This window comes from Carcharodon carcharias, chromosome 18 (genome assembly GCF_017639515.1).
Source record: "Carcharodon carcharias isolate sCarCar2 chromosome 18, sCarCar2.pri, whole genome shotgun sequence".
Lineage (NCBI taxonomy): Eukaryota > Metazoa > Chordata > Chondrichthyes > Lamniformes > Lamnidae > Carcharodon > Carcharodon carcharias.
The window spans coordinates 49,980,616-49,993,765 of NC_054484.1; the positions used below are offsets into that span (position 1 = coordinate 49,980,616).

Genomic DNA, 13,150 nt, shown 5'->3' on the forward strand with positions numbered 1-13,150 from the left:
TCAGCAGCCTCAGGGCAGGGAAAGGACTGCATTGCCAGTGACTGTGAAAGTGACCGTAGTGTGAACATGTATGTGTCTGGTTCCTCCCAGGCTGGATCTGGAGATATTTGTAACATTTCACAATTTGCCATCCACTGTTACACAAGGGAGGCCACTGACGGGCTGTATTCAAAGACAGCAGACTACACTTCATTCTCTCTTGCCAGAGACCACCAGGAAACTTTACAAGGATTGTTCGGCTTCCGCATGCAGAGTACAATTTGCTGTATGTACTTCACTTTGTAGACCCCGCATATAAATTCTGAGATGTAACTCAGTTATTTCAACTTCCTCAACACCCAAATGGTGTGCAGCCATACACAACAAATCATTCAGATCAAAACCATGTGTCCTGGCAGCAGTCTTGATGCCTTCATTCTGTGGCAGTCCACTGTGACATCTGTATTTGTGCTACCACAAAAGATCAAAAAATGGCTACTGGGCAACAAGAGCTATCTACTGATGATATATGGCTGATGGCTACAGCATGCATACAATGAAAGCTATGCTGTAATATGAAATGTAATAGAGCAGACCACTGGCATGCTCAAACAATGCCTCTGCTAGCTGGGCTGCTCTGCAGGGAACCCTGCAGCAGTCAGTGGAAAGTGTGTCTAGATTCATAGTAGACTGCTTATGCTGCACAACCTTGCCATCATAAAGGCATAGCACCTGCCACAAGCTACACAGCAAGTAGCTGAGGAACAGGAGCATGAGCAGGAAGAAAGGAGAAGGAAGAAGCAGGGACAATGTAGACAACCCCTTTCTGACTTTGCATAAGAACTCTTCAGAGTACATTACAAGTAGCTGCAACCCCAATTCCCCATTCGCTCACCATCTCTCAATTTATCTTCCCTCTGTTACTGAATATTATAGTATTCACTTGCCACAATGTAAAAATAAAAAGTCAACTCAAAATAAACATTCCAAACCAAATTTATAAATCAAAGCATGCTAAGTTGCATACAAACATCAACTAATCATACTTGTGCATTCCCTTAGTGTCTACCTTTTGTGCGCCTTTGCCTGTCCTAGTGCTCTTATGCAGTGCTACCCTAATGGCTACAGCATGGCTGCTGGAGCCCAAGCGAGGACAATAGCTGAGACATTTGTGCTTCACTAAAAATGCCGAAAATCTGCCACTTCTGCAGCCTCAGAGCAGGGAAAGGACTGCATTGCCAGTGACTGTGAAAGTGACTGAGGTGTGAACATGTATGTGTCTGGTTCCTGCAGGTGGCTGTGGAGGATGACTTTGAGTGGCTCTGGGCCCAGGAGATCCAACTTCGGACTGCAGTATTCCAGCGTTTTGCAGCAACAGTTTGGGCTGGCTGGCTGGCTGACAGGCAACAATGACATAGAGTGTGGCAGTGGTTCAAGGATGAATGCTGTCACCCCGAGAGGGGACAACAGGCTTGTGCCTCTATGGGCACCCTTCTTCCCCAAGGCTGCACCTAAGCAATCCCAGCAATGTGTTGGAGAACAGATTGCTGGACTGCTGCAAGACTTTGCCTATTTGAACAAAGCAGCAAGCTGACCTTTTTTTAAAAAATTCTTTCATGAGCTGTGGGCATCGCTTGCAGCATTTGATGCCCATCCCTTATTGCTCTTGAACTGAGTGGTTTGCTAGACCACTGCAGATGGCAGTGAAGAATCAACCACATTACTGGGGTCTGGAGTCACATGTAAGCCAGACCAGGTAAGGATGGCAGATTTCTTTCCCTAAAGGACATGAATTAACTAGATGGGTTTTTACGACAATCAACAATGGTTTTATGATCACTATTATTGAGACTAGTTTTTTTTTTAAATTCCATTTTTTTTTAATCAATTGAATTTAAATTCCAATATGTCCCATGTCCCCAAAGCATTAATCTGGGCCCCTGGATTATCAGTCCAGTGACATTACCGCTACGCTACCATCTCCCCATTGCATGACTGACCTGGCACTGTAGCATGTTTGGATTCACAAATGTCCTAATGAAGTCATCCCCCACTTCATTGTTAGTAAGGATGGGCTCCAAGCTGTGTGCAAAGTCCTGTGCAAAATTGGTGTCTGGCTCCTTCACATTCCATGTCACTGCACACAGATTTCTGTAGGCCTGCCACGGTCCTAAGCATTTTGTTGTGCATATCCATCAGCCTTCTTATTCGGTCTGCCTCATCGAGGTGCTCATCTGAGTTCTTTGTGGCAGAACACGTGTGCAATATCACCCTGCGAGGAGCAGTCACCTGCACTCCCTCGCCTCCTGCACTGGCTGCAGGACGCTCGTGCCCACATCTCACTACGTATAGATCCCACCTGTAAGCTTTATTTTAAGTTATGCACAGTGTCAGTATCCGAGTGGTGGGTGTGAATGTGAGATCAAGTGACAGTGTTTCTTCATCATCACGGTCTTCTTGCTGTTCCACCACTGCCTGACCAGGTTACAAATCCTCCGTATCTAAAAGGAGAAAGGCACAAGGGGAGGGGGAAGTAAAAGTTGCATGCTTACACCATCTACAGCTTCTAAATAAAAAGAAATTGTGGGACAAAGAGGAAATGGGACGTGAGGAGGAGAATTCAGTATGAAGATACAGTCATCTTTATCATTTCAGCCCACCACTGGATACTGGCCAGGGCCTCAAAAATGGCCCCTCCAATGATGGCCAGCAGTGTCTCTTCCATGGGGTAAAGACATGTAGTCCTAACTGTCCTCGGCCAGTTAGTACCTGCTGCCTTGGCTAATTCAGCACCTTGTCCTACAATAATGAAAGACTGTGTCAGGGATTGTGGTGCAATCTGTTTGGGTGATGAGGCTTTCATGGTTGAATAACTGGCAGTTGTTTTCAAGCTGTGAGGTGTGGATAGGAGGGTTGCAGCAGTGTAAAGCGAGTTTGAGGGATGGGGTGAAATTATGAATTTTAGGTACGAGATGTGCTTGTTAGAAATTCTTGGCAGGTACATGATGGGGGTGTAGTGCATTGAGCAGTGTGAAAAGCTAGTGGTGAAGTTGGTGGGACACGGCATTTGAAGATGCATTCACAGGCCTTAACCACTTGGGCGTGGTCTTTGAATATTTTGTGGCATTTAGGTTCTCAGGGCTTGACTCCTGGCTGCAATGGCTGATCTCGCTATCTTCTGAGATTTTCCTGCAGGCCCTCATGGCCCCCCTTAGGTAGATGGCACCTCTCCTTCTCTGCACCTTCTTGACCAAGGCCCCCACTGCAGCATCAGCAAATCTTGGAGCCTGCTCTCTGCCATGTTGTACCATTCTTTTCTCTTTGCTGGACCAGAATCAGTTGTAAAATGACTTGCGGCACCTGTTCCAGCCATTATACAACTCCACTTTAAGAGATCCAGGCTCCCTTTAAGTAATGTAAGCTCGCTTTCACTCGAGTTAAACTCTCACAAGTTTGGACCCCATGCTGAGGCAGGCAACCACTCAATAGCACAGTTAGTCCTAGATGCACGCTGTGATCATATTAATTAGCAGGCAACACAATGTTGGCATGCTGCCTACATCGGAAGCAATGGGTGTGGGTTAATCCTGCATAGTGATCCCTCTGTCTGTGTTCAAATTTAGCTCCCCAATCACCAAGTTACTTTTTAAGAACAACAAAATAAACTGAGAAAATCATAAAAGAGAGTACTTTTTCTCTAAGGTACAATACATAGTTTCAAAAGAAAATCAAAAGATTGCTAATTTCAGGGTTTGTTTTTTGTCCCTTGCACTTATCCACTATGTCTTGCTTTGTGCCTGAAAGTTGCTCTAGTCTAGGTTACACTCCACAGGAACTCCATTGATTAACCTAAATACTAGCTCTTTAGGGAATCCAAAATTAAAACTGGCTGGTTTCTACTTAATTTTGTGAATTCTAAAAGAAACATTTGCTGTACTGTTAGAGTAAAAAATGCTTTTTTTTAAAAAAGGCGTTGCTTGGAAGAGGAAGAGGAAGTAATTTGCTTTGAAAATACCCTATGCTATGTCTTTCTTCTTTTTGCACAATTATCAAAACCCAAGCATGTCTTGTATACTTTCTGTGATAATTAACTTCTCAAACATTTACCCGAAGCAAGTCCTTAGCCAGTTACAAAAACATATATATTTTGCTCATTCAGACTTTTCACAATTGAAAGATTAACCTGTTCTTTAGTAAATACAATTCCACAGCATCAAAGCAAAATATACATTTAAGCTTTGCATGACATGGGCCTTTAAATTATACCATGGAATGCAACTGTACAAATATTTAACTCATTTTATCGCAATTTCTCTCCCATTATTTTACTGCAGACATTACCCCATTTAAAATAAGTAGGTTAATATCGCCACTGAAACAGCAGGGAGTGATTTCTGTAAAATTCTCATTCATTCACATTCTTCCTTCATATACCAGTTAAAACTTGAAATTCAGTGATTGACTCTTTTTAGAAATAATGCACAGCATTAAAGTAGCATTGACCTGCCAAGGAGCATTGGACTATGCCATTTCCTGTTAGATTCCGTGATGGACCTTGAGATGGAATGATGATTAGCATTGCAGAGCCACTTTGCATATTGCCCCTTCTTTAAGGAACTTCTGAACTCTGTGAAAGAGTTTTATTTAAAATTGCTTTCTTTGTGACTTTAGCAACAATAATGTAGCTGCTTGTCCCTTAACAGAAAATTCAAAGCTGAATAATAAAATGAAAAAAGCTTGTATGTCCCTTTGACTTACAAGGGCAACTAAGTGTCATACGGACTCGAAACGTTGACTGTGTTCCTCTCCGCAGATGCTGTCGGACCTGCTGAGTTTTTCCAGGTATTTTTATTTTTGTTTTTATTTTGGATTTCCAGCATCCGCAGCTTTTTGCCTTTTGCTTTTAATTTGCGGTCTGAATGGGTGGAAGCAACATCAAGTACTTCTGACCTAAAGTGGGGAGATTAGGATGGCAGAGGTGGGAGAGTTATGGGCGGTGATGTTGGGGGGCAGGCTGTGCAGTGGGCGAGAGAACAACTTAACAATGAGTGTGAGTGAAAAATGCAGGCGTACAATCCAATTGCAAAATTTAAACTGGCAAATTTCCAGTGGAATATGCCTGTGAGCCATGGCTGCCCAATCCCCTGCTCCTCTTTAACCCAAGTAACATTAGCATTATCAATACTGTTATGTGGAAAATATTGCCAAAGCAAAAACCAAGGGTTCATTAAGAAAAAGTCAAAATTCAGAACAGCGGCGTACAAAGTACATTGTGACATAGATTAAGAGTGGCAAGAAAATGGGAACTGCCAATAGGAACATTAAAGTCACATCTTATCAACACAGAAAAACAACTGGAAAATTGCTGATATCCCATTAAAAGGGTGGAGGAAAAGGAAATAATTCCAGTAATTACATATTAAATAACAGAGTGACAACTATTCCAGCTGAGATAAATCATCGGTTTAAAAGTCTTCCACCACCCTTTTCTGAATCATGTCCAATTTAAGAAACTTTAAGTTCTTTCTTTAGTTTCTCGAACATGCTTGAAATGCTTCAGGAACCAGGATGACCAATTAAAACCACTGAAATTAAAAGAAACTCTGAGGACAGTTAGCTGCTCACAGTAAAGCTCCAAGCAGACGGTTTAACTTGGTTCTGTTTAAATTAACCTTCATCACATTTTTCATTCCTCTTGAAGTATATAAGCTAGTTCAACAATCCAAGTTGAAAGCAGTGATTACACTAGTCAGAATAATATAGCTTCTAAAGGGCAGAGGAAATCCTCATGCAACAGCTTATTCTTTGCTCAACTATGTCCTTGCATCCTCTTAACTGCACATAATGCTATATATGGCTGAAAATGTCAAGACTATTTGGAGGTACTACTTGGCTGAAAATTGTATATAGTTTATACCGATCGATGTTCCAGTTGGCACGCCCATAAAACCTGCCCAAGACATCAATTTATTTAAGCTTCAGTATCTACAGACTCAGAGTTCCAAACTTCCTAAATTACCAATTTTTCCTAAAGTTTTCAATTCATAACTCCTGATGAAATATTAATATTCAAATAAGAGTATTAAAATCACTCAGGTGTCACTCTTACTGTAATATTAACACCATCAAATCAAACACAGAAATTATCAACTCCTTATCAATGCCTGTTGTCTTCTTGCCAACTTGATTTAGATTTTTCAGAGGCAAGTCCCAAACCAGGACTTGAGCACATAATTTAGACTGATATTCTAGTCCAATACTGAGGGAATGCAGCATTACAGGCAGTGTCATCTTACATGAGAGAAGGCATTACACCTATATGCTTTCCCCCTTTTCCAATGGTTGAAAAGAATGTTCAAGATCTATTGTTAATAAGTTGAGCAAAACAAGGAGTTCCCTAATATCCTAGCCAACACTCCTCCTTCAACTAATGCCACCAAAACAAAATTGATTGTTCATTCACCTCAATGTTTGTGGAATCTTATTATGCTTACTAGCCAAGTGGTTATGGTACTGGGTTTGTAACCCCAAGATCTAGAGTTCAAATCTCACAATGGCAAACTATGAAACAATGTAACTTCATCTGAAATAGATGGAAACGGGTTTGTACTCGAAAGAGTTACTGGGTTTGTAACCCCAAGATCAAGAGTTCAAATCTCACAATGGCAAACTATGAAACAATGTAACTTCATCTGAAACAGATGGAAACGGGTTTGTACTCGAAAGAGTTACACAACAGCAATCACTGTAATGCTAATTCATTGCACATGAAGCCTCTCAGACATTTCTGAGAGACACGTGCTAATAATCCAGAGACTGAACTATGGAATGATGGATAAAAACAAAAAAACTGCGGATGCTGGAAATCCAAATGATGGAGTCTGGCTTCTTCAACACCTGCGGAAAGGGAGAAAAGTTGGGTATATAAAGTGAAAGAGAAAGATAGAGAAAGAAAGGCAAGAGATAAAAGGCCAAGTACTGTTGTAGTTGCTGACTTGTTGCAATCATTATCCGTTCTACGTATATAGCTATGTTTGGAACTTTATATGGAAGAAATTGCAGAACCAGTTATTTGACTCCTCACACAGAGGCCCTTTATAAATTCAGGCTTTGCTTCTTTCCTCCTCCCCTTCAATAGAGATAGGAGTAGGCTTGGGCTATTCAGCTACTCGAACCTGTTATGCATTTCAATTAGATCATAGCTGATTTGTATTTAAACTCCATTTACCTGCTTTGATTCTCTTTCACACTTTGTTTTCTCAGGTGATATAGACTTTCCGGCCTTAAAGGGATAGGCCAGATTAATGCAACTCCATCTTAATGGCAAAATAATACATCATAATAAATATTCTTGTCATTCTAAATAATGTAACTTACAATGAGCAATCCAATGGCAGATCCATTGGCAATTTATTAAAAACATCAGTGCACACAGATGCCATGCTTCAGATACCACATTCTGTCTTGGATGCAATACAATTTGAAAATGCTAACAGCTTCTGACCTACACTTCTAAACTCCAGAATTAAACTGATAATCACAATTCAATCTGCAAGGTTATTCTACAAAGCAATTTGTAGTGTGAGTGACCTTGCACTGGTTTACTTAACAATTATAATTTGTGGCTTTATTGGGACACAACTTCACTTTAGCAGTAAGATAAAAGCAAAATACTGCAGATGCTGCAAATCCGAAACAAAAACTAAAATACCTGGAAAAACTCAACAGGTCTGACAGCATCTGTGGAGAGGAATACAGTTGACGTTTCGAGTATACGGACTCGAAACATCAACTGTATTCCTCTCCGCAGATGCTGTCAGACCTGCTGAGTTTTTCCAGGTATTTTTTGTTTTTGTTTCCACTTTAGCAGTGTTATACATGGCATTATGCTCCTGGCTTTATTATAAAGCAACATTTCTTGTGAGAAAAGTTATGAGTGATCTGCTGGTACGCGTTTAAAAAATTTGCATCTAATGAATCACACTTCAAAGTACCAAAATTATGTTTTAAAAAAATTAGAGCAAAAGTAAGTTTTTCCTGCTGATTGCTTAATCTGGCCTCTTCTCAAGAGGGATTTACAAGCAACTGTCAATCTGCAAAAACTTCTTTTAACAACAAATCTCAAATTAATCTTATTCTGTGCTTACTTAGTTGGATCACCTTTGCCCAGGGACTCTCAGCAATGGTTTAAAAGTACAGGCCATCTTAAAACACAGCTCTGTCTTAATAGCTAACCTGTAACCCGATTACTCATGAATACCACAGGTGATGAGCTACTTTAGGCATAAAAATGTGGTCTACTTTGACATTAATCTGATTCACAAATCAAAACACACATATAAATAGGTTTGCAATGCCTCTGGTATTTTTATAACCATAAATCTCACTCTAAACATTTCACTAATGATGATTGCTCCTTATATTCCACATTGTAAAAAATACTGAAACTTCAGTTATTCCAGACCCAATCTGGACTGTATTTTTAAAATATTTATGGCCTGAAAAATTGATTGTTCTATCCTTCACATTGCTGCCAGCATTTTACAATGCAATATTAAAACAGCTGGGTTATGCCAGAATGAATTCAATGTAACATCACGATGATCTATAGATTTTTTTAACATCACAATTAGCTAAAATTGTCTTTCCTAATGCTGGAAAATAGTAAGGGTAAGTAATTCAACTAATCCTAATTTTTACACCAATTTAGTGTAAAGGGGAAAGTTATGCTAACATTGAAGCTCATTTAAATCACATGCATTTTAGTGAAGAAAAAATTACTTCGCAACTGGTTGAAAATAAAATGAGGTTTTCGTAAGAAAGAAAAATGATAACATTCACTTATTTATTGCCATGTTCAAATTGCGATAGTGAATTAAACTTTAAAAAAATTAATTACATAGAAAGGATTTCAAAACTCAAGCAATAGTCCGGTGCCTTTAGGTAGACAGTGCCAAAAATAATTACCCTATTTGTGAGCGACGACTGGTTCAAAACCAATATACTCCGTGAAAAAAAACCTAGGAAATCCTTCTGCTCTATAATCTCATATCTAAAACACAACTTCAGAAAATGGACCTGACATATATAATATTATATGCAAGTCATCAAGGCTGACGGCACTATCAAATTATTCATTTCGACAGCAAAAAGAATGAGGCCACTTATTCATCCATACTCACTGTTTACAATTTAATTCCAATTAGACTGGAGGGGCTTCCCGTTCATAAACATCACAGGCAGAACAGCAACCAGCTTGCATGGCATGTGCAGTAAGATAGAACACTGTCACTTTGAAGAGTAGGAATAGTTGAGCCAACCAAAAAGGCAGGCTACAGAAATAATATATTACTTGATAAAAAGCTGGTGGGGCAAATCAGTAAACCATCCTCAAATTGATTTATTATTTAATCCTGGGAATAAGGCCAACTAGAAAGTACATAAGAAATAGGAGGCCCCCACAAGCTTGCTCCACCAGAGAATAAGATCATAGCTGATCTGATGCGGCCTTAATTCCACTGTCCTGCCTGTCCCCCATAATGTTCAACTCCCTTGTCAATCAAAAATCCATCTAATTCAGCCTTAAATATGTTCAATGAACGAGCCTCCCCTGCTCACTGCACAAGAGACTAAGGACCCGCTGAGAGAAGAAATTCCTCTTCATCTCCATCTTAATTGGGACACCCTTTATTTTGAAACTGTACCCCCTAGGTCTAGATTCTCCCACAAGGGAAACATCCTCTCAGCATCTACCCTGTCAAGCCTCTGCAGAATTTTATATGTTTCAATAAGATCACCTTTCATTCTTCTAATCTCCAAGAGTAGAAGCCCAACCTGCTCAGCCTTTCCTCATTAGACAACCCCTTCATCCTACGTATCAGTCTGGTGAATCTTCTCTAAACTGCCTCCAATGCAAGTTATGTCCTTCCTTAAATAAGATGACCAAAATTGTGCACAGTACTCTAGGTGTCATCTCAACAATGCCCTGTACAGTTGTAGCAAGACTTGGATACTCCATCCCCCTTGCTATAAAGGCCAACATTCCTTTTGCCCTCTTAATTACTTGCAGTACCCGCATGCTGACTTGTTGTGATTCATGTATAAGAACACCCAGGTCTCGCTACACATCCTCGACTTGTTGTACAGCATTGGATACCACTCGGTAGGTCTTAATGAAGTCTTTGTAGTCTTAAGTAGGTTAACTGAATGTATTTAATAACTACAAGAGCTATATACATAAATGCTGTAAACGGTTCAATCTAGGACTGTCTCCATGTTCGCTTGTAGACACAACTCTGTACAACATGAGACTGACTCCTAAGTGCGGGTCATGTGTTCTCTTGCATCACTGTGTGAACGATACTGCGCTCAATCCCATGTTAATCCTATATGTGCCAGACCTTTATACTACGCCACTCACCTAGCCTTCTGTAGTCTCTCTCCATTTTGTTATGACCGCTGGACCTTGTAAGATGGTTATGTTTAAACTGTTTCCTTTAATTCAAGGTAAAATTGAGTAGTGGAGAGGCATATGACCTCATATGAACTCTGCCCAGAGACAAGCCCATGTGACCTGGAGACACAGGCCCAGGTTGAAATTTATTGAAAGTAAGCTGCAAGTTTTAACACCTGGATTCAAAAGAGAAGGCAGCTGTTCTTGCTGCCTTCAGACTCTGAGGCAGTCAGGCAGGGAGATTTTGGGGGAGAAGACCACAGTAGGCACTGCTATGCCAGGCAAAAGAAAAACATTGCTTTTGTGTTAACCACCAAGTGGAAGGTTAGTGAGGACAGAACCCATATTTGAGGAACCAAGGATTGTGAAGAGTTAAAGGCTCACAAGAGGGTACCTCCAACAGGAAGTTCATTTGATTATGCTCAAAACTTGAGTGAAGGGGATTATGTTTAAAAGGTCACTGGAAGATTGACCCTGTGAAGCAAGGAGAAGAGATCCAGTTAGAGCAAGAAGGAACTTTGGACTTTAAATTCAAGACTACATGCGTAGGATTTTCGGTTGTGTTAAGTTGTTAGGGAATACCTTTTCTGTAGTTTAGCGTATTAATTGCCTAATAAGTAATGTTTAGTTGATGTTGATTTTTGTTTGTTACAATAAAAATCTTACTGTGAAAACTTGCCATGTGATCTTTTGTGTGGGACACTGGGAAATTTATATTTCTTTTGAAAGTGATCGGTCTCTAAGGGGATGTTGACAATTTAAATAACAACCTGCTTTTCTATTCTTCCCACCAAAGTGGATAACCTCACATTTTTCCACATTATACTCCATCTGCCAAGTTTTTGCCCACTCACTTAACTCACCTATATTTCTTTGCAGACCCTGTGTCCTCCTCATAAATTGCTTTCCCACTTATCCTAAATGATCATCTATATTTTCAAATGCTGTTACACCTGCATTTGTGCTTTTATTGCAGTTTGAAGGCTCAATATGTATTTAACTACCCTGATATTTATATTTTTGGTTTTCATTGGATCCTTTCTCAAATTTAAAAAACCTGCAACAACACAGCTTAAAAATAAGGTTTTTTTTGATAGAGACATAGGTGCAATTGGTAGTTTCAAGGTCACCATTTCGGAAATTAGCTTTTTAATTTTAGATTTTATTTAATTAATAGAATGTAAATTCCCCAGGTGGAGAGAGTTGAACTCTTGTCTCTGATAATTAGTTCTGGCATCTGGATTACGAGTCCAGTTATGTAACCACTATGTTAGCATATCCTTATGCTTATTAAACATTTATTTATTTTTCAGCAGCATTTTAATTTTATTTAGATGACTTGTTTGTCTTTCTCCATTTAGGATTTTGTCTGTCTTTAATTGAAGAGGAGCCTACAACAACAAATTATTATTATAGATGTAAAAGGAGGAGGGCTGTTTCTGTTTTAAATAATCTGGTTCTCTTCACACACATATTTTCAATTTTAATCCCTTACTATATACAAGAAGATGGGAGGATAAGGTACACCTGCACATTTTCCACATTCTGAAGTTGATACCAGTGTCACAGCTGTGCCGAAACAACTTGAAGGGAAGCTAGTTCTTCAGCATTACTGTTATAGGGCTCAAAGTCTCATCTGTGTTCAGTGCACTCAGATGTTATTTAGTACCACATGAAATAAACCAAATCAGCTGGACAAGAGCATCAATGACAGGGGTTCTCAGGCGGAGGAAAAGTGAGGTCAAGCCTGAAATTTTGGCTGCAGATGCATACAACTGCTCTTGCGCTGTGCTATGCCACATTGTCTATGCTCCTGGAGCCTATTCCTCCAGTTCATCACCTTTGACTAGATGTGGTAGGACTACAAAGTTTTGCTTGAATCCATTGGTTATCAGACTGCTTAGCTCTATATTTGGAATACTGGTTTTGGTGTTTAGCATACAGGTAGCCATATGGTAAGCTTCACCAATTTGACATCTCACTCAGGTCTACCTGGCGTTCCTCCTGGCATGCCCTTCTACATTCTGTTCTGAACCAAGAGTGGGCTCACAACTTGATGGTAATGGAGGAAAATGTAATGTGCTGGGCTATGAGCTTGCAGGTTGTGGCATCTCACAATTCTGCCTCATTGGATGCCCAGCTTTGGACTGCTGGATCTGTCCTTAACCCACTGCACTTAGCATAGTGTGACTGCCATGCTAATGGTGGAATGTGTCCTCACCTTGGAGACAAGACTATTTTTTCATAAGAACTACTGGTCACTGCTACCAATGCAACCCTGTGCTTGTGACAGGTTAGTTCAGCACCCATGGTACATTTCATGCCTCTCATTATCCTCAGTGCTTCAAGTGATTTTCAACATGGAACAGTACAGATTGTTCAGTTGAAGAAGAGGGAGGTTGCAGGGTGGGGGGTGCATGACAGAATAGGTGGTAATGATGATCTTTTTGCCTTTTAGAGATTTTAAAATTCAACGCATTTGTTTTCTACTTTACAAAATAAACTTAAATTGGGATACAGAAAGACATCGTGACTCATTTTGATGCAAGGCACGCAGAGTGAACCCAGGCAATGGAAGCTGTCAGCGGCCCAAACCAATTTTTCTGGGTGAGCCTCATTACCATATGTGTGGCAAGGTGCCCACACATTTAGAGCAGGTTACCAATTTAGGGGGACAGTGAGGGCAAGAAATCTGACGGTTCATCTGCAGAGACAATC

At 40.1% G+C, this 13,150-nt stretch overlaps 1 protein-coding gene across 8 annotated transcripts in view; it reads right to left on the minus strand.

Annotated features, from left to right (window-relative positions):
- Positions 1–13,150, minus strand: part of tiam1a (TIAM Rac1 associated GEF 1a) — a 303,246-nt gene that overhangs the window by 37,619 nt on the left and 252,477 nt on the right. The window lies entirely within an intron of this gene.